Below are 23,208 nucleotides of genomic sequence, written 5' to 3'. Positions count from 1 at the left end.
GCTTATAGTAAAATGCAAGCGGAGAGAGATAAACTTAGAACTGAACTCTTAGGTTCAAAGAAACCAGAAGCCGATGGCTTGGAAAATTACAAGCTTCCAGGGGGTGGAATCCCAGAAGCTACAGCCCAACGTGAGGATGTAACCAAACATGGAACCATGCTAATGGGGAGAAGAGAGAGCAGGGGTAAATGAAATTCACACATAACCCCACATCTTCATTTGGCTATCAATTTCCAACGTATCCTTCACTAATCCTTGCTGAGGGGTGGGTGAGTGGGGGCAAAGCATGAGAGAGCCTGATACTTCCTTTACCAATAGAATTACTTGATTTCTATGTCTGTACCATGCCAATCATCTATTGGCTAAGCAAGCAAGGAAGTGACCAAAGACTCCATGTTTTCCCAAGGTATTGAGGTTCAGCAGTAATGGTTTGGGATCCTTTAGGATGTGAGCAAATATACTTTAGGAGGCTTTGAGAGTGGGGTTAGCTGGACTAGTTTTGCAGCAATCGAGGCTGATTTGAAGGAGACTTGTCGGTTCCTTGTGTATTTATTGCTGCTATTCAAACAATGAGATGGAAAGGAGGAGGGAGGATAGAGAGGACTAGAACATACAAAGTGAAATAATCAATGCTTAGTAATGAACAGCTGATTGGAATGGCCCAGGGCTGCAGAAAGGGCAAAAGCTGAAGCCCATGAATTGACCAAAGCAAAGGGAAGACTAAGGAACACGTTTCCCTAAGGGAGCGGATAAACTAGCATTTACTGGGCACTTTCTGTGTTCCAGGCCCCAAGCTATACATTGTGCTGAAGCACCATGAAATAAGACCTTAGGTGGAGACTGGGCAAAGAATAAAAGTGGGCTTTCTCCTCCTTCTTAAAGCACTGGGCACAACCACACCAGATGGCAGGAGCCGGAGCTGTGGGACCATCAGTCGGCCTCAGCTACTCGTTTGGGCCTCTCTGAACCTCAAATCTGCCTGGCACAGCAAAAGTCCCAGAAAATAATCCCTAAAACACTACAAGAGCTCATACCTGTTGAGCACTGCCAACCGGACAAGCCCTTCCAGTGGACGATCTCACTAACCTTCCCAATCACATGCTGTCTGCTGTCATCCCTGCGTTACCGAGGAAGAAGCAAAGGCACAGGACAGGCAAAGTCCCTTGGCCAAAGTTACAGAATGAGCAAGGAGCAGAGCTGAGAATCAAACCCAGGTCCTCGGGCTCCAGATACGGGCATTCCTGGAGCTCTCCCTAACATGCCAGAGCCTGGGCTAAGCCCCCTGCATGCATTTTCACATTGAGTCCCAGTGTAGCCCTCTGAGTTAGAGCACTACTGTGGTTTACAAATGAGGAAACCATTCCTGGAGAGGTTCAGTAAACTGCCAAGGTCACGGAGCCAGTAGAATGGGGGTCATCTACCAAGGCCCCTCTGGGTGAAGGTAATAATTAAGAACACGAGGCTGAAGTGGGTTTGAATCACTCTGTGTACAGCTGCCCGCAGGGGACCTGGTCTCAGCCCTCTGATTACTACACAGCTCTATTGCTTTGTGAATTCCCGTTGCTTTCCTCACTCACCACGCCTTCCCATGTTCCCTTTCGGGTTCCCTTTCACACCATCTAGCCCCGCAGCCCCCACCCCACAGCCATCTCTGCTGTTAAACGTCTGAAAGATGTTCGCTGTCCAGAAGCTGGACTCTCATTTGCAGTTTTCAACTCTTGGGAAGAAAGAGACCATATAAATACAAATAATCGGGTCCCAAACGTTGTTGAAAGGATCATTTCGGTTCACCTAAGTTTATGCAGAAGCATCTTCTGTGGTCTGATCCCGCCCCTACTCCCCTGCACCACTGGCGTGTCACTCTCCAGAAGAAACGCAAAGGGAAGTGCCGGGCTCCTGGGGCCTTCTCACCTGCAAAAGGAAATTAGCTGCGACTGCAGAGCAGTTTGTGGCTCTGCAAGGCAACACTCCAGGCAAAACTCAACACAGACTTCTCTTGGAAAAGTCCCTGGTCTCCTAGGAATCCTAAAAATAAGGGGACCCTGGATTTACATTTAAAATATGAAAAGAAAATCCCTTGAAAGGCTAAAGTTATGGGGTCCTGAAAAGTAGGACAGCATTAAAATATATGAATGGCATTTTGTAGAGTGGCTGGCATGGAGTATGTAGAAAGTCCTGGACACATAGCAAGAAAGAACATTGGGGATTCAAATTCTAAAGCGGAATCCCTGGAGGAAGATGAGAGAGCATCCGTGAACACCCAACGAGTGAAGCAGAAGTGCAGTGTTGCATTCATGCCTGGAGCTCTAGAGACAGACTTCCTCAGTGCAAACCCCCTCTCTCCCCAGCTGTATGAGTCTGGGAAAGGTACTTAATCACTCCCTGCTTCCTCTTCTGTAAAAGGGGGATAATCAGAGCTCCTACCCAAGAGGGTTGCGATGAGGACTGAATGACATAAATCCACATACAGCACTTAGCGTTGTGCTCAGCCCATACCAAATACTAGATGAAAGTTAGTAATTAGTATCATTGTTATATTGCATACCTGGTGCTTCACGTATATTACTCCATGTAATAAATGCCCATGCCTTGTGAGAGAGGCATTTCAACCCCCACTTAGCAGCAGAACATGGAAGCCCAAGGTGCACCCTGGAGATACGTTTCCACTGCAATCACAGCACCCTTTGTTGTCCCCACCTTCAATGAGGTTTGCACCATGGGCCTTGGGGGCAGAAGGTGAGAGAGAGGACGGAATCCCATGTCCATGTGGCTGCAGTGAGGTGATCCAGGAACTGACCCAAGGCCACAGACACGGGGTGAAGAGCTAGAGTTGATCTACGCACGTGAATGTTCACCAGGGAGGCACTGGAAAATGAGAGTCTGAGTTGACTTAGCAGACTCCAGCTGAAAACTGGGTTCAACTGACATCCACGTGTTACTTCCTCTGTTAAACTTGGGGATCAGGACGGCATCCTTCTCAACTCTGAATCCTCCAGAGTCCTTAGCCCAGAATTTTGCACCAGTGCCATAAAAAGGGGGTAGAGGGCAATGGGAGCTAAGTCCGCTTGGGCTGCCAGCAATGGTGAGTACATTGTCTATAGCGAATTTGAAAACCATAATGATTGACTGAACTCTGTTTTCTCATCACTGCACTGGGCACTTCTGAACAGTATCAGTGAAAACCTATTCTCCCCACGGGGCAGACACTCTCACTGCTCCCCCTTTGCTAACTGCTGCGGGGACTGAGCTTGTGCCTCGACTTACCAGGCCTGGGCCAGGGGACTTGATATCACCCCCTGGGGAGGGTAGTAGGTACGGGCGTGAGTGCCCTCTGCAGCCCCCCCGAGCCTGGGGAGCGAGGTCAGGGCAGCTCCCTTTTCCTCACCCAAAATGCCACTGGCAGGGGAGGCTTGCCGGAGGAAACCGCCTTTCTCCCAACTGCCCTTTCCCCACTGCCTTATCTTACCCACTCACTCCCTGGTGCCAAGGCCACTCCTGCCACCGCCAGTGCGCATGCACCGTGGCCAGAACAACCCCCGCCCGCTGCAACGGCTCCTGAATCCTCTCAGAACCAATCCTAGCCCCTCTCCCTTCAATATTGCCATTTTAGGCTACTTCACCTCCTTTCCAGCCCTGCCCCTCTTACCAGCCTATATAACCTGTAATCACCCCTGAATAGCTCTCTTTGGCGCATACCCCTACTGGATGAAGAGTGTTTTTTGTCCTTATCGCCGCCCTCCTTGCACGCCTCTCGCCGAGGACTCTGGCCAACGTCCTCCGCCTCGCCCTCGCCTCCGGGAAAGAGCCCCCGCCGCCGGTAACCTTTAAGCAGCCCCGAGAGCTGAGGGCTCGGCTACCGGCCGCCACTCCCCCTAGAAGCAGTAACCCCGACCGCAACTGGTGCCCCGTGTGAGGAACGTCTCCACACGACAGTTTGGCAGGTCACTCGCTCGCCCGGACGCCTCTCCAGCTTCCCGTTTCCTCGCCTGCAAGGTAGGGCCGCCTCTCCCTCGCCGCTTCCGGAGCCGTGTGAGGTTCCTTGCTCCGAAGCCGCTCCTCCCTTCCCCCACGCTCTCTTCATCCAGTAGGAACTCCTCCCTTCCCCCACGCTCTCTTCGTCCTCTTGTATGCGCACTTCTATGACCCCCGTTCCTCCTAACACTCTCCCTCTTCCCCTCCATTGCTTTGCTGTAGTTCTTTGTATCTTTATTTCCTCATTTGGTGCCGTGTGCCTCTTTGCAACTGCCCCCCCTGACTGCTCTCGTTGCCAAAGGGCACTGCTTTCCGCTCTCGCCGTCTCCTTCGGCCTTGCAGCCACAGTTTATCTCATTCTCTCTGCTCAGTAAACTACTCCTCCTCCTCCTCCCCGCCAGCCGGCCGGCCCGGCTCGGGAACAACTCCCCCTCCTCTCCCCTCAGCTATGGGTAATCGTATATCTACATGTCAGGCACCTCAAGTTCGTGCTCTGGCTGGTCTCCTAGACACGCATCGCTGTAAAGTGTCTGTCCGGCAGCTGCAGATATACTGGGATCTCCTGCTGCCCTTTAACCCATGGCTCACCACTTGCCATCTTTGGGACCCTGTTACTTATGATCGCCTTATTGATCGAGTCACTAATGCCATGGAACATGAGAGCAAGCGCTTCCCTCCCGGCTTGCTCCCCACTCTGATAACCATCCGCTCCTGCCTTCAAGGCTCCCTCCCCCCCTGATAGAGGCCCCGTTAAATCCAAAGAGGCCCTATCAACCCAGCCAACAGACTCAGATAGCGATACTAATTCAAATCATGACTCGGACACGGAGTCCTTAGTCGAGCAGATTAACAACGCGCTCGAGGTGACTCCCAAAAAGCAAAATAACACTGCGCCACGCCAAGATGGCGAACTTCCTCCTTCTTCTTCCATCGAGGGGAGGAAATGCTCCGGTGATGACATCAGCCCTAAGCTGGGCCGGAAACCGCATACGCTTTACCCCGCCCTTTCACAGGGCGGAGCTAGTCCACCATCTTATGCCTTGAACCCCACCCTTTCACAGGGCGGGGCTGATCCACCATCTTGTGTCTTAGCCACGCCTACCGCGCCGCCATCTTGCGACGCTTGGGGCCTCCCACTCCCGCCTCTCCCTCCGGCGAGCTCCCCTTCGGAGCCGCTACCGGCAGCTGCCGCCGCTCCTTCCACCCTGCCGACTAACAACCCCTGGCTGCCTTCTGCACCTCAAGGCAATCCTTGGGGCAACGCTCCCCCTACCCCCACTCCCGCGCCAAGTCCTCTGCAAGCGTGTCCTCCTTTCTCTCGTGCTTTTCGCTGTTTTCCTCTTAACCTTGCCCCCACCCCACAGAGGCCGCATGACTGGTATCCCATTGACTTAGATACTATCAAGCAGCTTCGCAAGGCCGTCAAGGAGGACGGGTTAGGTAGCCCATATGCTTCCCAAATACTACAGGATCTCGCCATGAACTATTGCATCCCCCAAGACTGGGCCTCGCTTGCCCGTTCAATTTTTAACCCCGGTCAGTTTGTTGACTGGCGTGCTCACTTCCAGGCAGAAGCAGCTAAGTAAAGTGAGCAAGATGCAGCCATTGGAGTCTATCATCCCCCCGAAGCCTATTTGGGCACGGAAGCGTTTCTAAATGCGTCTGCTTATATTAATGCACCTGCCACCTTTTGGCCTATCCTTTGGGAAATCGCCTTACGAGCATTTGCCAATTACTCTGCCTGTCAGCCTAATAAATTCACCAAGCTCTTCCAGGAACCGAGTAAGCCTTTCGCCACCTTTGTCTCCAGAGTCGAAGAAACCTGCGCTCAAAAGGTAAGTGATCCCCAGGCCCAATATTACATGTGCCCATCCTCAAATCCTGGAAAATCGTGCTGTAATTCCCCCAACAAGTACTACTGTGCATACTGGGGGTATGAAACATTAGCCACTAATTGGAAGCCTCCTGTTCCTGATCATTACCTTACCCTAAAGTGGGCCCCTACAGGGTGCAAACTCCCTACAGTTAACTGGCTCGGCCAAGAAAGTGAGGGATCCTGCACACATCTTAATCTTACAGTGCAGCTCCCCACTGATCCCTCCTGGTTACTCGGTCAAACTTGGGGCTTCAGAATCTATGAGAAAGAAGCCGACCGAGGATCACTTATTCTTATAAAAAAGGAGGCTGTAAACCAACCAGGCCAAAATACTGCATTAAAAACACCCTCTGGCATAAGTCCCAACAAAGTCATTAACCCCCTCTTTTTCCACAGCTCTCCAGCCGCACCTTAGTTCCAACTAAACGCACTTCAACTACATCTCAGACTCCACCACCCCAGCTTCCTCTGCCCCCTTCTCGTTATTCCTCTCCCCTCCTCAGCCTCATCCAAGCCGCCTTTGCCTCAGTGAACTCCTCCAACCCCAATTTTACCTCCTCCTGCTGGCTCTGCCTCTCCACCTCTTCCTCACTGTACGAGCCCGTTGCCTCCAACCTCTCCTTTTCAGAAAGCACAGAAGACAGCCCCTCGGAATGCAGTTGGAATACCTCTGCCGTCCCCCTGACCTTTCATTCAGTCTCCTATACGGGAAAGTGCGTCCGCCCTCGCTCCAGTAACTCTCCCGACCTCACTGCCTGTGCCAGTTACTCATCTCCCAGTAGCTCGGCAAAATTTCTCATTCCTCATAACTCCTCCCAATGGCTCTGCTCCTCTACAGGACTTACCCCCTGTCTCAGCACAAATATCATCAGCGAATATAAAGAAACTTGCCTCCTAATTGTCCTTATCCCTAGGGTCTTATACCACAGCGAAGAAGACTTCTTCCTCCGTCTGGAAAGAACTGCAGCTCCTGCCCTTCTGCAAAAGCGAGAGCCCATCACCGTCCTTACAATTGCCTCCCTCCTAGGTCTTGCTGGCGCTGGCACCGGAATCGCTGCGTTAGCCAGTCAAGGCTCCGCCCTAACTCACCTCAGGGCGGCTGTTGACGAGGACATTCGTCACCTACAAAACGCTATTTACCATCTAAAAAATTCTGTCAATTCCCTCTCTGAAGTCGTGCTCCAAAACCGCCGAGGTCTTGACCTTCTCCTCCTCAAAGAAGGAGGCCTCTGCGCCGCCCTAGGAGAAGAGTGCTGTGTTTATGCCAATTCCACAGGTCTCGTCGAGGACAGCCTGAAAAGGGTCCGAGAGGGACTGGAAAAGCGTAAAAGAGATCGTGAAGCCACCAGTTATTGGTCCAGTTTTTTCACTCCCATCCTCCCATACATCCTTCCTTTTCTTGGCCCCCTATTAATAATTATTCTAGCTCTCATCTTAGGACCCTGCATCATACGCAAAATTGTCCAGCTTGTAAGAAAACAAACAGATGCCATTTTTTCCTCGTTCGTGCAAATCCAGTATCAGCGACTCGCCACCTCTGACGCCCCCCCACTCCAAGATGACAGCCAACCCTCCGCGACCTCAACGCCACCGGTCAACCCGCCGACCGCGAGGCCCTTCTCAATCACCTGAACATCGCTCTCGCCTCGAGTTCCAGCTTCTCTGAACCCCTGAACTTTAAACCCATGAACTTTAAACCCCTGAACTTTAAACCCATGAACTTTAAACCCATGAACTTTAAACCCCTGAACTTTAAACCCCTCACCTTCTCCCAGCCCGCTGCAGCGGAGCCATTGTCAAGCGCCCGGGCACCACACCAACACTAAGCTCCAGCCTCACTGAGCCACCGTCAACCCCTTTTTCCCTTCCCTTACCTCCCCCTTCCCTCACCCTTAGCGGCCTCTCCGGTAAAGCCTCTTCCTCTAATTAGAAAAGAAAGGGGAATTGCGGGGACTGAGCTTGTGCCTCGACTTACCAGGCCTGGGCCAGGGGACTTGATATCACCCCCTGGGGAGGGTAGTAGGTACGGGCGTGAGTGCCCTCTGCAGCCCCCCCGAGCCTGGGGAGCGAGGTCAGGGCAGCTCCCTTTTCCTCACCCAAAATGCCACTGGCAGGGGAGGCTTGCCGGAGGAAACCGCCTTTCTCCCAACTGCCCTTTCCCCACTGCCTTATCTTACCCACTCACTCCCTGGTGCCAAGGCCACTCCTGCCACCGCCAGTGCGCATGCACCGTGGCCAGAACAACCCCCGCCCGCTGCAACGGCTCCTGAATCCTCTCAGAACCAATCCTAGCCCCTCTCCCTTCAATATTGCCATTTTAGGCTACTTCACCTCCTTTCCAGCCCTGCCCCTCTTACCAGCCTATATAACCTGTAATCACCCCTGAATAGCTCTCTTTGGCGCATACCCCTACTGGATGAAGAGTGTTTTTTGTCCTTATCGCCGCCCTCCTTGCACGCCTCTCGCCGAGGACTCTGGCCAACGTCCTCCGCCTCGCCCTCGCCTCCGGGAAAGAGCCCCCGCCGCCGGTAACCTTTAAGCAGCCCCGAGAGCTGAGGGCTCGGCTACCGGCCGCCACTCCCCCTAGAAGCAGTAACCCCGACCGCAAACTGCTGTCACTCAACAGTCTCTGAAGGACTGAACCTGATGAGATGAGTCTAGGGAAGGACAGAAAGCCTTTTAAAATTACATGTAAACAACGAGGGACCAGGGCAGGGAGGGCTGGGGTGGGGGGCAGTTATTGCTTAATGGTTACAGAGTTTCTCTTTGGGGTGAGGGAAAAGTTTCCGGAATGGATGGTGGTGATGATTGCACAACATAAATGCAATTAATGCCCCTCAACTGTACTCTTGAAAGTGGTTAAAATGGGAACTTTTCAGTTGCATATAGGGTAACACCATTAAAAAAAAAAAACAAAAAAAAAAACTATTAAAAAGAAACTCCATGTAAACTTACTGGCATTGAGATATACAAAATACATTTTTTCAAGAAAAACCACGCCCTTCTTGTTTTGTATGAAAAAGTAACACATCCCCACCTAAGACCCCACTTGCATGGACCAATGGTGCCACGGACTGACTGGAAACATGATATTCTGTAATCCTGTGGCTACAAAAACCACCCTGGGGCCCTCGGAGTTATTCCCCCTTCTCAGGAGCCCAAGATGGATAACGAATTCCTCTCCTCAGCAGATCAATTGCCTCTACTTACAGGCTGGCACATACAACCTCTTGCCCCACCACTCGCCCCCTGACTCTGGTGAGTGATGACGGCCAGAGAGGAAGGGGCTTCTGAAGAGGAAGCTGAAAATACTAAGAAATCAACATGGGCATTTAAGAGCCAAGTCCTTTCCGCACCACAGAATATGCTTTGCTATTTATCTTGTTCCCCGTCTCTGCTTCACCAACTTGATGGAGGATGGTTGGACTGACATAAAAACCAGCTCTACAAGAACAGAGGTGATGGATGGAGCTGTTCCAAGCACCAGCCAAAATGGCTCTAAGAGATGCCTCGGGCTCCCTGTTAACTGTTTTATGAGGGGACCAATACTTTTTCCCTCTCTTGTTTAAAGAATAAATTAGCAGAACAAGTACCTTCAAAACAGGGTATTGTTATACTGGAAGAAAGTGGAAAGCCTTTGGAAAGCCTTTGGAATGTTATAGATGTGTGAGGGCAGTTATAATAACTGAAGCTGGGTTATGGAAGGCTTTTTCCATTTGCAGCTGTTTGGTTTCAGGGTACATGGTTTAACTGGGTTGTATTTAATTCCATGTAATAACAAACTATGCTATAAAGTAGTCCTACCGTAGAAATGCAATGTTTCAGTGGTAACAGAAAGAAAATTTTATCATCAATGGGAGTCTTAAAAAGAATGCACAGAAGCTACAAATGAGCCATGTTAAGGAAGTGGGGAGGGGAAAGAATCTTAAAGAAAAAAAAAAAAATTAAGGAGGGCAGATTTGCATGACTTGAGCTAAAGCAAAGACTCTTTCAACTCAGGGAGAACAATCAAATTGCAATAAGGCATCTTATTCTTCAAATGTTTCTTAATAAGTACAACAGCAGAGGTTTCAAGAGTGAATTTAGCATTCTACTTTTTTGTTCCCTTCCTGGAGTGCAGAGGGCCTTTCACTACTTTTCTTTCCTCTTATTTTGAAGGTTAATTATGAACTGGGAGCGTCTCAAGCATCCTGGCACTTGGGACTCATCCACTGTCTAAGAATATTGTCTGCCCTGCACAGCAAGAACTAACTTAGGAAGCATCCAAATTTGGAACTCCTTTCAGAGGCCTCGGGACCAATTTGGAGTCATGGCGTTCTATGGAATGACAAATACCCACTGCGTTTCCACGTGTCTTCAAACAAGAGCACACTGGTGAGGCACGGAATTCACTTAACTTTTAAAATAAAATAGGCAGGTTATCTGACCCACCTAGAATAAGTTCTTACTGCAACATTTCAAATCAAAGGCCCACTCACGCCCATCCTCTCCCTGCCTCTCCAGCATAGCCCAGGTGATACCAAAATTACACGGTAGATTTCTGGCCCACATTAATACGCATCAGGAGTTCTCAAGTGTTTGTACCTTTGACCTAGAAATTCTACTTCTGGCAAACCCCAAAGAGATAATCAGAAATGGGAAAATACTTTAGAACCAAGGATGAGCATAACCACCAAAGAGAGTTGGTAACAACCTAAAAATCCAATTACTGGAAGGATAACTAAGATTCATCTAGTGGGTTTATGATTATGAAACCATTCAAATCACTGCTTAGGATAGTCTAGAATAACTTGGAGGTATGGTTATGAAATCTTAAGTGGGGGGCTATTATCTATATGGTATGATTACCACTGTGTTAAAAATATGTATCTCTGGAATATTTGGATTGCAGTAGAATTAATTTAGAGGTAATGAGGGAACCTGCCACAAGTGTACATGTTGCAATTTAAACAAAACAAAACAACCTGTGCATTTACAAGTACTGGAATAAAATGTACCAAAATGCTAAGAGTGGATATAGTAGACAATTCTCTCTCTCTCCCTCCCTCCCCCCACCCCCGCCAATTCACTTTTGCATGGTTTCCAGTATTTAATGAGCCTGTTCTTAGTTCATGGGAAATTGCTAATTTTAAGAAAAAGTGAAACTCCAAGACTGTAACAGCTTCTCTGGCCCCTATGAGAATTTTTTTTATACAAGGCTGTATGTTTGGGGACCACCCACTTCATACCACAATAACCTGTTACCACAAGGGTAGGTGCCCCCTTTTTCCTGAACTCCCATGAGATGGTAAGCCCCAGAAAAGGCCTGGAGAGTCCACTTACAAGGAACGGGTTCCTTCCCAGATCTCACTGCTGAATTTGACCTCCACACTTCACCTCTCGCGGAGAAGGTTACTCAAGAGGACCAGGAACAGTGAATTCAGTGTTTGACAGAGCTGACGTGACTAGACCACAGGTACATGGAAACCTGGGAGACAGAGACCCTGGTCTTTAATTTAAGGCAAGACTGGAGGTGGAATCCTATCCCTGACATTCTGCAGCTGTGGGAGCTTGGATACATCACCAAGCCTCCCTGAGTCTCAATTCCCTCATCTTCAACAGAAGCAATAACAGATGGTAGGGAGGTTTAAATGAGATGGTTCATGAAAAGTGCAATTTACCATCATCCATGATCCCTAATAACAGTAACTGACTGCGTACATGCCAGGCACTGAGCTAAGAGCTTTACATGCACTATCTCAGATAATCCTCCCAAGATTATTTGATTTAATCCCCACAGGAAAAAATACACTTGTTTCCTTACTGCCCACAAGGATGCTGAGGTTCCGAGGGGTTAGGAAACTTGCCCACCATGACACAGATGGAAAAGGGGCGAGCGGAGATGGAAACCCAGGGCAGGAGCTGTCTCAAGTTCCCTGGAACCTTCCACCACCTGTGGAGCCACAATGAGGTATTTTCTGAGGCTCAATCCACATAGGACACCAACTGCAGGTGTAGACTGCGTCACAAACAAGCACTCCCAAAATTTAAAATGCAGGAGAGCCACCTGTGGTTGCACAGAAGAAGGGACCTAGGGAGAAGATGAGGCTGTGAGGGGGCAGTGCAGGGCTTTGAGCTCACTCACTCTCCCGAGCGGGTGGTTCTGCATCCACTCTCCCCTACGGGGCCCACAGAGGGAGAAGATTCGGGAGAGAGAGGCGACTCAGGATGCCACCGTGCCCACCCCCACCTTCCAACAAACCTCCTTGAACCCCCCAGCTCCATGTCTCCCTCACTCAAGGATTTATGTCTCATTACCAATGGAATGTTACATTTGGTCAGACCACGAAGAAAACTCATTTTAAACTAGGAAATGTGTGGAAAGAGAATTATTTACCCAGGGGCAGCGCTCAATCGGTGTTGCCCGCATATTTATTTAGCCCACACATGGAGAGGTTGTGTTAATGTTTGCCAAAGAATGTAGCCTTGTAAAGTAAGTGGGTCAAAAAAAAGACAGCATATCATTTTACAAATAACTTTAAAATTGCTCAAGTTAAACGGCCGGGCCCTCTCAGGTTTGTCTTTCCAAAACGCTACAGAAACAATATCCAGAATTATGTCTCATAAAATACAGGTATTACAAAGTGGCTGTTTAGCCCATTAAAGAAAATGGAGAGTGAAATCTGAATTATTTCTACCCGAGGCAGAAGCAGACAGAGTTACCAAAATTATGTTAGGCCAACGTCGCAATTCTTCAAGTCTGCAGGGCGGCGAGGCTAACGGCTCCTGCACCAAAACTCTATTAGGAGGGCTGTATTTTTCAGTCAACAATGACAGGAACACTATTTCTCAGTCCCAAATCTAGTGTAGCTATGGGGAAGTCACCCAAAACATTTCCTTTTGGTTTATCAGCAGCATTTGTCTGCCTCCAAAAGCCCTGTGAGAGAGCAGGCTATTAAATGACGCTGTCAGACAACACTGTGTGAGGCAGGATATAGAATGGAAGGAGGTGGAAGGACTGAGTGCGAATCCTGACTCTGCCCTCATGACTTGGGTGAATCTGAGAATGACATCATATTACTATTAATTGTAATAACAATAATGATAATAAATATCAGGGCTGGACCAAGGGTGAGGCAAGCAGGCATCCTAGGAGCCCTGACAGAAGCAGAGGAGGGGAAAGGGAAGAGTAAGAAGGAAAAGGAAGGCAGGAAGGGGAAAGAAAAACACCCATTATAACAGCCCGACAGCCACCAAGCACTCACTGTGTACCAGGCACTGTGCTGCGAGCTCCTGCACGTGAATCCCACCCAGGACCCCACAATGCAGTTTGGTGAATACCACTGGTGTGCTCGTGTTCTCCAAGGTTTGTGAGTCACAGAGTCTTCACCTGTACCAGTGTTGGGTGCATGTGGTGAGCAGGGGTGAACGCTGCAGCCCAGAGGCTGCAGGGGGAAGTGGGCGCAGCCACCCAGGTTAAGAATGCGTCCATCGAGACTGAATCGTGAGTTGCCAACGTGAGACTAAGGGGCACAGGGTTGACACCAGTTCATCCTGGGAGTCGCCCCGATCCTCCGCTCTTTCCCTGAAAGTTCTGAAGAGAGTTACCGTGTGGTCCTTTATTTGGCTGTGTTCCCAAGGAGACAAGGAGCTCCTAAGGGCACTGTCTTATCAGTATTGTCCCTGCCATGCTCAGCTCAGTGAATAAACAAATGAACACCATGAGCTCTCTGCTCAGCAGTGACAGCAGTGAGGGCGGGAGGCCGCTGAGGCTTCCAGAGACTTCCAGAACAAGGACAAAGGCTATACGAACTTCCTTGGGGAAACTAGGTGTATTTGTTTCTTACAGGCTGCTGTAATAAATGACTGCAAACTGGGTGGCTTCAAACAACAGAAATGTGTGCTTTCACAGGTGTGGAGGTCAGAAGTCTCCGATCAAGGAGCTGGCTGGGTTGACTCCTTCTGGGGCTCTCTGGAAGAAGCTACCCCATGCCCCTCTCCCAGCTTCTGGTGGTTGCTGGCAATCCTCAGCTCTCTGTGGTGTGTGGCTGCCTCTGTCTTCACATCACCTTCTTCTCTGTGTATCTGTGTCCTCTCCTCTTCTTATAAGGCCACCGGTGCCTGGATTTAGAGCCCATTCACCTCGAGATCCTTAGCTGACCACATCTGGAAATACCCATCTCCAAAGAAGGTCACCTTCAGAGGTATCAGGTGGACGTGAACTTGGGGAGGACACTAGTCACCCCAGTGTACTAGGACTCTGCAACCTGCCCCACGTGTGTAGTTTTCCTGCCCCACATCTCCCACAGACCTTAGAACCAAAGTGGTGGGTAGCCTTGTCCTCATGGACTTTGAGGATGTGTAAGGAGGCGTGACCCTGTCCCACTGCGTTGTCAGTCTTGAGGAAAAAGAAAAAGGAGTCCTCAAAGCTCAAGTAGCCAAATCTCCAGAGCCTTAGGTAGAAAAGACAGAATAAAGGAGTGTAGTTGGCCTTGGGGACTGGGAAGTAAGGCCAGGGTGCTGTCTCCACACTGTCCCATCAGCCCAGCCAGGAGGAAATCAGAGCGTCACCCCTGAGCCCACTTCTCCGTCCACAGTCTCAACCCAAATGAGGTTCTTCCTTACCTGTGGGGACAGGAGGACAACCCTGCTTTCCCCATCCTTGCCCAGGGAAGAGGGAACCCCAACTCCTCCCTCCCCCAGCCATTCACGGGCCACTTCAACAGCTTGTGCCGAGAGATGACACAGTAATGCTCCAAAGTCTCACTGGGCCAGGGATGGAGGAAGCTGTGGGAGAAATACAGGGAGGCAGTGACAAAGGCGCATCGGAGGGCAGCACCACATACACTGGGCACCTCTGGGATAAACACCCAGGGCGGCTGGGAACCGGTTGGGGATGGCTGGCTAGTTAGGGAGGACAAAGTATCCCAGAACCAGGCAAGCAGAGATGACAGCAAAAGTGCAGGCCTTTGGGACAAGAGGACAACAAACAGGGCAGCAAATACCAGGGCCACCATCCCCAGATGAAACCCCTGGGGGCAGATGTGCTTCAGCATTCGGAATTTTTCCACGTTAGAAAGGTAATTTGGTGCATAGCCTATTCAGGAACACCCCCATTAGGGTTTAGCACCCTGTAATAAATGCACTTATATTTCTGCAATGAAAATATGATTATCCACACTAAAAAGGAAGAATATACATACTACATACTCCCAACTCAGCCAAGATAGGGTTTTGTCACCAAATGAGTATGTTGTAAATTTACTGGTTTTTCAGAGTATTGGGGGTTTTGGAATAGCAGATTATGGACAGGACCGGTTTGTAAAAGTCTGAAGCCAGGCACTTTCTTAACCAAGGTAGTCTTATCCCCAGGAGGTAAGGTGTGGAGTGAGGCGGATCACCACCAGCCCCTACTCCAACCACCTCCATCTTTTTTCTATTTTGTAAACTAGGCATTCCCCAAAGCATTTGGTTTAATGAAAAAAAAAAAAAAAAAAAATTGAGGGGCTATAAAAATAACTGAAAACCGTTGCTTTATGTCAGAGTTTGGCAAATTTGCTCTGTAAAGGGCCAGATGGTAAATATTTTAGGCTTTGCAGACCAAGAGGCAAACCGAGGATATTATGGAGGTACTTACATAACAAGAGAGAAAATGAATTTCCACAAATTTTTGATTGATGAAACTCAAAACTTTATTTATCGACATTGAAATGTGAATTCCCCACGTGCCATGAAATATTATTCTCCTCTTGATTCTTTTTGCAATCATTTAAAAATGTTAAAACTATGCTTAGCTTGGAGTCAAGAGCAAAACAGCGGCGGGCTGAATTTGGCCTGCGAGTGGTGGTTTGCAGACCCCTGCCTTCAGGTTGTTCCAGGCCAAGCAGGGCCCAGACCCAGTCCCTCCAAAGGGAACAGTGAGAACCCTTGGCTAGAGAGCTAGGAACCTGGCAGCTTCTGAAACAAGATATTTCTTGCTTTTGACTTATAAGCCGTTTGGGAGGCAACTGCTCTCCACTCAATTTTTCAAAACCAAACAAGGTATGATCCGTAAGTTAGCAAAACTGTTTTCCTTAAACAAACACTCCCTTTCAGAAAATTGTATAAAAAAACAAAATACAACGTTTTTTACCCCCTTAAGGGGTAAAAGTTTAACTTGACTCATGCTATGGCAGATAAACCATAAAGTTATTTATTTGCATTACACATTTTGTTTTGTATTTTTTGTGGGTGCCACCATGAATCTGAATCATATGAGCAAAACATGAGATGAATAGAAATCGATCCGATTTCAAACTATCCTTGCAGCAACTGAAGGCTGAGTAAGCCAGGCAGGAGCACAATTATTATCACCAGGGGACAATCCACCCTTTACCAGATGCCAGGACCCTCTCTTATGCCCACTGTGAATTCGAGTGCATGTTAATTACTAAGTTTAGTCATGCTTTTGATACGTAGGCTTCATGGGATACTAATGGCTTATTAGCCTGCTTGGGCCACAAACATGCAGTAACAATTTAGATGAGCCCTGAATTAAAACCTGCAATCCATCTTCAAAAAGGGTTGGAAATGATTACAGAGAAGCACATGTAAGCAAACTACTTAAAGGGAAATCCAATGTTTAAAATGGCAGTGCTGAAGGTGCTGCCGACATGAAAAGGAAAAACCACAAAATGACCTCCAAGGCTCTGAACATGTCTGCTGAAAAAAGCAAGGCTAACTGCTAAACTGAAAATCCAAAAGCTCCACCAAAAACACCCACTCTTTATGGGCCTCAGATTTAGAACAATCTCCCACCATTCTTTGTAAGTGTTCTTGAGGAGGTCAGGAAATAAACTAGCATTTACTATAACCTTGGAGTGCTATGCATGCATTGCTTCATCGAACACTTTCAATAACCACGCAAAGAAGCTACTTTTATCCCCATTTGACAGATGAGAAAGCTGAAGCAAAGAATTTTAACTCACCTGCCCAAGTCACAAGGTTAGCAAGAGTCAGATCTTAGAAGTTCAAAGCCCATGCTAGAGTCTAGGAAGGGGCTAGCAAACTGTGGCCCACGGGCCAAATCTGGCTCACTGCCTATTTTTATGAAGACGGTTTTATTGGAACACAGCCTTTCATTTATATACTGTCTGTGGCTGCTTTGGTGCTATAGCAGTACAAGAGACCATACACCCCGCAGAACCAAAAATATATTTTTTCCAGACCTTTAGAGAAAAAATTTGCCAACATGCACTCAAGTACCCTCTGAAAACCCACCGGGGTACGGCATCCCAGCAGCCTCCATGGCCCCCTGCCCCAGCCACCTGTACCACTCTCTCACTAGCGGGAGGACCCTCCCCGAGAGGGCAGCCAGGCTACCAGGCGGCCTGGCTCAAGAGCTCTGTCCAAAAGGCAAAAATGTGACTACAGTGAGCCAAGTCGACTCACTCACTTCCAGAGTTTGCAGGAGGCAGGTGAGAACGGGAAACAGGGGCAAAAAGGTCCAAGGAGAGAAGCAGAGGCTGAGAGAGTAGCTGAGCCACGTGGACAGCCAGACAAGGCGCTCTGGAGAAGCACCCGTGCACCCCAGCCTGGGTTGGGAGGCTGTCCTGGCTTAGGGACAGGGACAGCTGGCTGGCTACAGCTCTCCTTTATCCTTCACCAGGAGGTCAGAAGAAGCTGCCTGGCAGACTTGCTTCACCAGACCTGACAGCAGGGACCAAAGGTTTTGGATGCACCCTCTCTAAATAATGCAGAACAAACCAGGGAATGAAACAAACCAATCCCTGGCTGACAAACAGAGCCATGGGTCTACTTTTTAAAGTGTTGCACTGTGAAGAAAGGAGGTGTGACGAGGCCCTTTTCCCACCAATAATAACAACAATCATAAACATTATATAATAGTCTAAAGTAAATTTCAACTTACTTATGACATCCTCCTCCATTATCATATTACCACTAACATCATATATATATTAATCCAGGAAGTGGGAGATGGGGGATTTCTTTTCTTCTCCCCTCTTCTCTTGACAGAAAACCTCACTATTTTAAATTTTCAAGGCCACCAGGCAGGAAATTGGAATTTGGGGTTTTATCCTAATCTCCAAGTAAAAGGAGAAAAAAAAAATCCATATTCCAAGATCCTGCTATATCAACTTAATCAGTTTTTTTTTTTTTTTTAAGTTAAATTTGATTTTTAAATCCCTTAGGGTAATGAGACTTGTGGGTTTTTATCATTTTACTTCTATTTTTAAAATATAGACTTGTGGTTCTTTTTCCAAAATCAATCCAACAGAAAGTGAATTATGGTCAGTGCATAATAAAATGGGAGCTACCTTTTGACTTGGGGAGAATTGTCAGCATTTTGATTTGATGGTTTCCTAGTTCTTTAAATTCAAATCTACCTTATCAAGTCCAATACTTCCCAAAATACCAGAGGTCTAACGCCTGTTCTTTTTCAATGTTTTTAAAACTACAGGGCATCATGAAAGAGGACTCTGGCTATTGAATAACTTGCAGTCTCTGCAGAGATGTGCAAACACACAGCAGCTCGAGCCAGCTCCTCAGTGACAGCCTGTGCCCCGACTCTGCACACATGAACTTCTCACGACCCTCAACCACACTCACATGATATATCACAAATACCGTAAAGCAGCATCGTAATTACATGGAGGCATTGATTTTAAAGGGCCAATATCAAAATTAATACTCATAAAAATATAATTACCTGGACCAGAGAATTTAGTGATTAGAGCGTTTTGAATATTATGCCTCAAATTTATAAAGGCTGTATATTAGTTAGCATTCACAAAGCTTTGTAAAAATGGAATGGCTATGCACAAGGTGAATTTATTATTTAATCCAGATAGAAAAATGAGTTTTAACACCCCACCCCACCCCACCTCCATGTTCAGGACTAAAATCAATAAGTTTCTCTAACATAATTAAAACGCTGGTTCCATGGACTCATCTTCTCATTCCCTGGTTTAGGATGTTAGGGAACTCCACATGGGCATCCAGAGTAGGAATGGGGCCAGTCACTGGGGATCAATCCCTTTGCCCAGTGGAAGGATCAGCACCGAGCCCAGAGGGGAAGAGAAATCAGCAAATTTTGGTGGGATTGAGGTACATCTTAGGGTGAAAACTGAATTGTGGAAGGAAAATGTTTTAAATTCTTTGTGAAGCTGATATGGGGTGCGTCTGCCTGTGTGTGTATTTCATTAGTCCTACAGGACAACCACAGTGCATTAAAAACATCTGCAATATTGGGGATGCCATATCCTGAACGGGGATGGCCCAATCCGTATAACCGTGACCTGTCAGCTAAGCATATTGGCCATTAACAAGGTTCTAAGAACATTTCAGATACATGGAAATACACGAAAATGTTAAGACCAATGTCTCACTTGGAATCTGAACGGATTCTAGCAAGACCTGAGGTGACCACTTTTAGCCAAAATAATGAATATTTCTTTCTTGGCCTTCCTTCCACAAACATCTCAAAAGCAATAGCACTGAATGAAGACCAGTGGTTTGGAAACAAACAAAAAAATACAGATATTCATTCCTTAGAGAATGAGAATCATATTTGCAAAGAAGTTTACATTTTTCAAAGATCTCATTTAGTTTTTTAAAAAGCCTTCATTAGAAAAAGTAAAATACGGGTTCAAATCTATATTTCACCTCCCTTCATTAACAACAAAAAAATTTTCAGAAAGTTACTGGAGATAATCTCTAAGTTTCCCAGATTTCAAAAGTTGGTTTTTCATGGTCCCAAATCTGTAGCAAAAAGGATCTCTCCCCAACAGCGAGCACCCTTCTATGAAATTCTTATCTACCAAGATTCACCATTCCCACAAGTGCAAACCTTTCCCACATTTGGATTCCCTAGTTGTGAACCCCTAAAGAGAAACAAGTTCACAACTGCTGGGGAGAGAAGACCTGAGGAGTTGCAATCAAGCAAGGGATGGGAAATGGAGTTAATAGTATCACCACATATACTCATAAATTTAAGATAAATGAGATCACATAGATCCTCTCTTTAGAGTGCCATTCTTATAAATGGACAAACATGCCTAATTCTTACCTTAATTGTCCTAATACTATTTTTCCCATACACTAACTGAAATTCTTTAATTCTACTTTTACTTATCTGCTGATTTTCAGAAAACTGATCCTTGAGTCCATAGTTGGAATACTGCATTTATTTAAAAAAAAAAAGGTAAACTTATTTGTACTTTCTACCATCTGATAAATTATACTACAATCTACTATATTACATTCCATCTGAAATACTATATAGTGTGTATATATATATACACACACACACATACACTATATAATGTACTACATATATTTTCTATACCCCTACATCTATTCTAAAGCCCCTAATAGAATGTAAACTCAGTGATTGCAAGGACTTCCTCTTACACACAGGTGTGTTCTTGGAACTTAGCATAAGGCTCAACCCCTAACAGGCACTCAATTAATATTTATTGAATGACTGAGTAAGTAAATTGGATTCTATATAGTATGGGAAAAAATTCAAAGGTTAGACGTATTGAAACATCCACATGAGTTGCAGAACTTACTGTATACGCAAACATGATGAGAAGTTCAACGGGAAGACCTCCTAAACAACAGCTATGCAATCAAGACAGGCCCAATTCCAACCTTGTATTTCTCTGAATCAGCTACTCTTCAAGTTCATATATTGCCCCACTCAGCCAGTGGCAATTCCGGGAGAGAGGCGATTGATAATAATTACGTTTTCTGTCTTCTCTGGGGTTATGAATTTATCATGATGAGGAAGTTCAGCTACTCTGATGCCATGTTAACAATGATAAACACCATAAAGACAAAAAGAAACTATATTTAAGCATTGAGATTCTACAGGGGAGTTTATTAAAGAGATTAACTAAGAAAGCCAAAGCCATGCAATTATGGAAAACAGGTAGCAACACCCTAGCTGGCTATTTTTGACGGCCACCTGAGAACAGATTTCAAATGCTCTCATTTCTGCAGGTACATTATCATGCGTTTTGTTGTTATTCACTGCTGCAAGGTGATTAATTTGTATTCAGAAATTCTAAGTGGCAAATGTGCAATGCATAGTAATATACATTTTTTTTTTATGGACACAGTGAAAATGCCTAAGCCACATCTCATAAGTAACTCTTGCTCAAACAGGGAGTGAAATTCATAAAAGAGTTTGCAAAGGTTTTGAAAGACTTTTGTTTGAAAGGAAAACTATGCGAAGAAGACAACCTGATCCCATTCCTTTAAAAAAAGAAGTCCCAAAGGAAACCAAAGACAACAGTGGAGTCAAATCAAGCTGCCAGAATCATCAATGTCAACTCAGGTCCTTATCTTTCTGCTCTCTGGGTGTTTCAAATAAAATCTAGAAACAGCAATGACTACTCAGTACCAACAGATTTGTGCTTAAATAAGGGATTTTGATACCTGCTAAATTCAGGGCCTTAACGCAATCATGGAAGGTTTTTAAGAACACGGAACCGACTCTCCGTTTTCTGCACTATGGAGCTAAGGAGTGGCATGGATAATCTAAACGGGTGGGAAAAAATATATATCATTGGGTTTGAGAACACATATTCTGTTCCCCCCTCCCCTTCATCAGCCCCTACTCTATGCCCCTCACTGATTTATCTTCCTGATCATAGTTCCCCTGCTCACAGTTAATTTGCTTTCCCTTTTCACACTGACCTCAAGAAGTAGATCTGAGACCATGCTTCCTAGCTGGGAAAATCAACTTTCCAATGTACATCCTTGCAATTTATGTATAACTTTGACAAAGGATACTCAGGGGTTAATGATTTTCTCAGTGCAAAGTTTTAACAACTACCTAAGTTAACTTGAAGATACAGCAACACAGAATATTATCAGGCACACATATTCATCAGCATTATTCAAATGCAAGTTTGGCTTACTTTCTCATAATTTTCCATGTTCAAAATTCCTAATTGCTTTCCCGGGCCTGCTACCATGAAAAGAGGCCTATCCAAGAAGGTACCAGCCAAATGCTTGTGTTCGCCACTTTCGAGTTCATTTCTACAAGTGACACCAATGACACAGCTAAAACATTGGACCTAGTCTTTTGTAAATTTATTATAGCATCCAAGACATGATGGCTGACATCCCCACAATCTGCAACTCTGGGATTCAAGTATCAAATATCAGATGGATTGGGTGATGTTGACCTGTAAAGAAGGAAAGAAACAAACACCTCAGATACTGCTCTTAGGAAGAAAGAACAGGGCATCAGCTAATTGAACTCGAGGAGGGAAGTGGTCGTGAATGAAGCAATCTGCTAAGGTTTTACTAAAGGGATTCCACATGGCCTATGTGTTTATGGCTTCAATGAGCTACAAATACTAAAACTGCCCATTTAATTACCTCAACAGCAAAAAGTCCTGGTTGGAAATCTGAGACTGCAGAAACAGAAACTTCTGCCTCCACCAGTTAATCACCCCAAGCTCTATAAATACCTAAGAGGTTGCAAACAGTCCATTTTGTTATTTTAAAAATTTATTACCAAAAAAAACACTAAATTTCTAAAGGACCAGATATATAGGTTAAATCATAAAACAATAACAATAAAAGTTCAAGTCCCTTCTTGAGTTAAAAATAAAAGCAATTTGGTCAAGAATCAGGAATTTTAGGTTCCAATCATGGTCTTTTTATTCCTTCAAAAACATTTATTGAGTCTGTATGAATATTAGCATCATGTTCCTTAACTTCACTTTTTAAATGGGGAATTAATATTTGCCTTTATTGGCACATTAAATTCAACCGATAGCAGCAATTAAGCAGACATATGATCATGTGTTAGAGGGACCCTATAGAAGGCGCTATAAAATCAGACATGTTGGTTATTTTATGGAGTCAAATGACAAGTATTTTAGCATAAACCAGCCCTGGCATAATTCAGGTACAAGAATAATGATGAGTAGACAAGAGATGTCTGAAGAGATTCCTATTAGAGTTGACTTTCCACATAAACACTACAATGAATTCAAAACGCTGAAGTAGGGCGTGTAGGGACACTTGGGACAAAGTCACCACAGCCTTGCCCTGGCAGAGGTTCTACCACACCCGGGGAAGGGAGGAAAGAGTGGAAAATGAATGATTTTCCAGCTGACACTTAAGTGATGAAGGATGAAACGTCAATGTTCTATTTGTCAACTAATGACATTCACCAAGATCACATCAAAAAGATGCTGCAAAACGTGAATTTTTAAAGTCATCTGACATAATGGCTTCACCTAACAGGACACTGTGTTCACTGGGGTCCAATGGACACAATGATTCTGGCCAATGTCTACTGAGGAGAGAAAATGGTTATGTACTGGGTGTCTTCTCCCATAGGTGCCTGCTTTCCC

General features: G+C 46.3%; 1 protein-coding gene and 1 long non-coding RNA gene across 4 annotated transcripts in view; one reads left to right on the top strand and one right to left on the bottom strand.

Moving 5' to 3' along the window:
• WWOX (WW domain containing oxidoreductase) overlaps positions 1 to 23,208 on the bottom strand; it is a 966,762-nt gene that overhangs the window by 832,029 nt on the left and 111,525 nt on the right. The window lies entirely within an intron of this gene.
• On the top strand, positions 8,339 to 14,673 carry LOC119518938. 2 transcript variants are annotated; one of them, XR_005213895.1, is made up of 3 exons: positions 8,339 to 10,222; positions 11,192 to 11,303; positions 13,740 to 14,673. It is a non-coding gene; the product is annotated as an uncharacterized LOC119518938 (long non-coding RNA). The 2 variants fall into 2 exon arrangements; XR_005213894.1 differs by lacking the exon at positions 13,740 to 14,673 and adding an exon at positions 11,628 to 12,222.

The sequence above is a fragment of the Choloepus didactylus genome, chromosome 22, assembly GCF_015220235.1.
Source record: "Choloepus didactylus isolate mChoDid1 chromosome 22, mChoDid1.pri, whole genome shotgun sequence".
Taxonomy (NCBI): Eukaryota; Metazoa; Chordata; class Mammalia; order Pilosa; family Megalonychidae; genus Choloepus; species Choloepus didactylus.
This window is presented reverse-complemented; position numbering and strand designations above follow the sequence as displayed.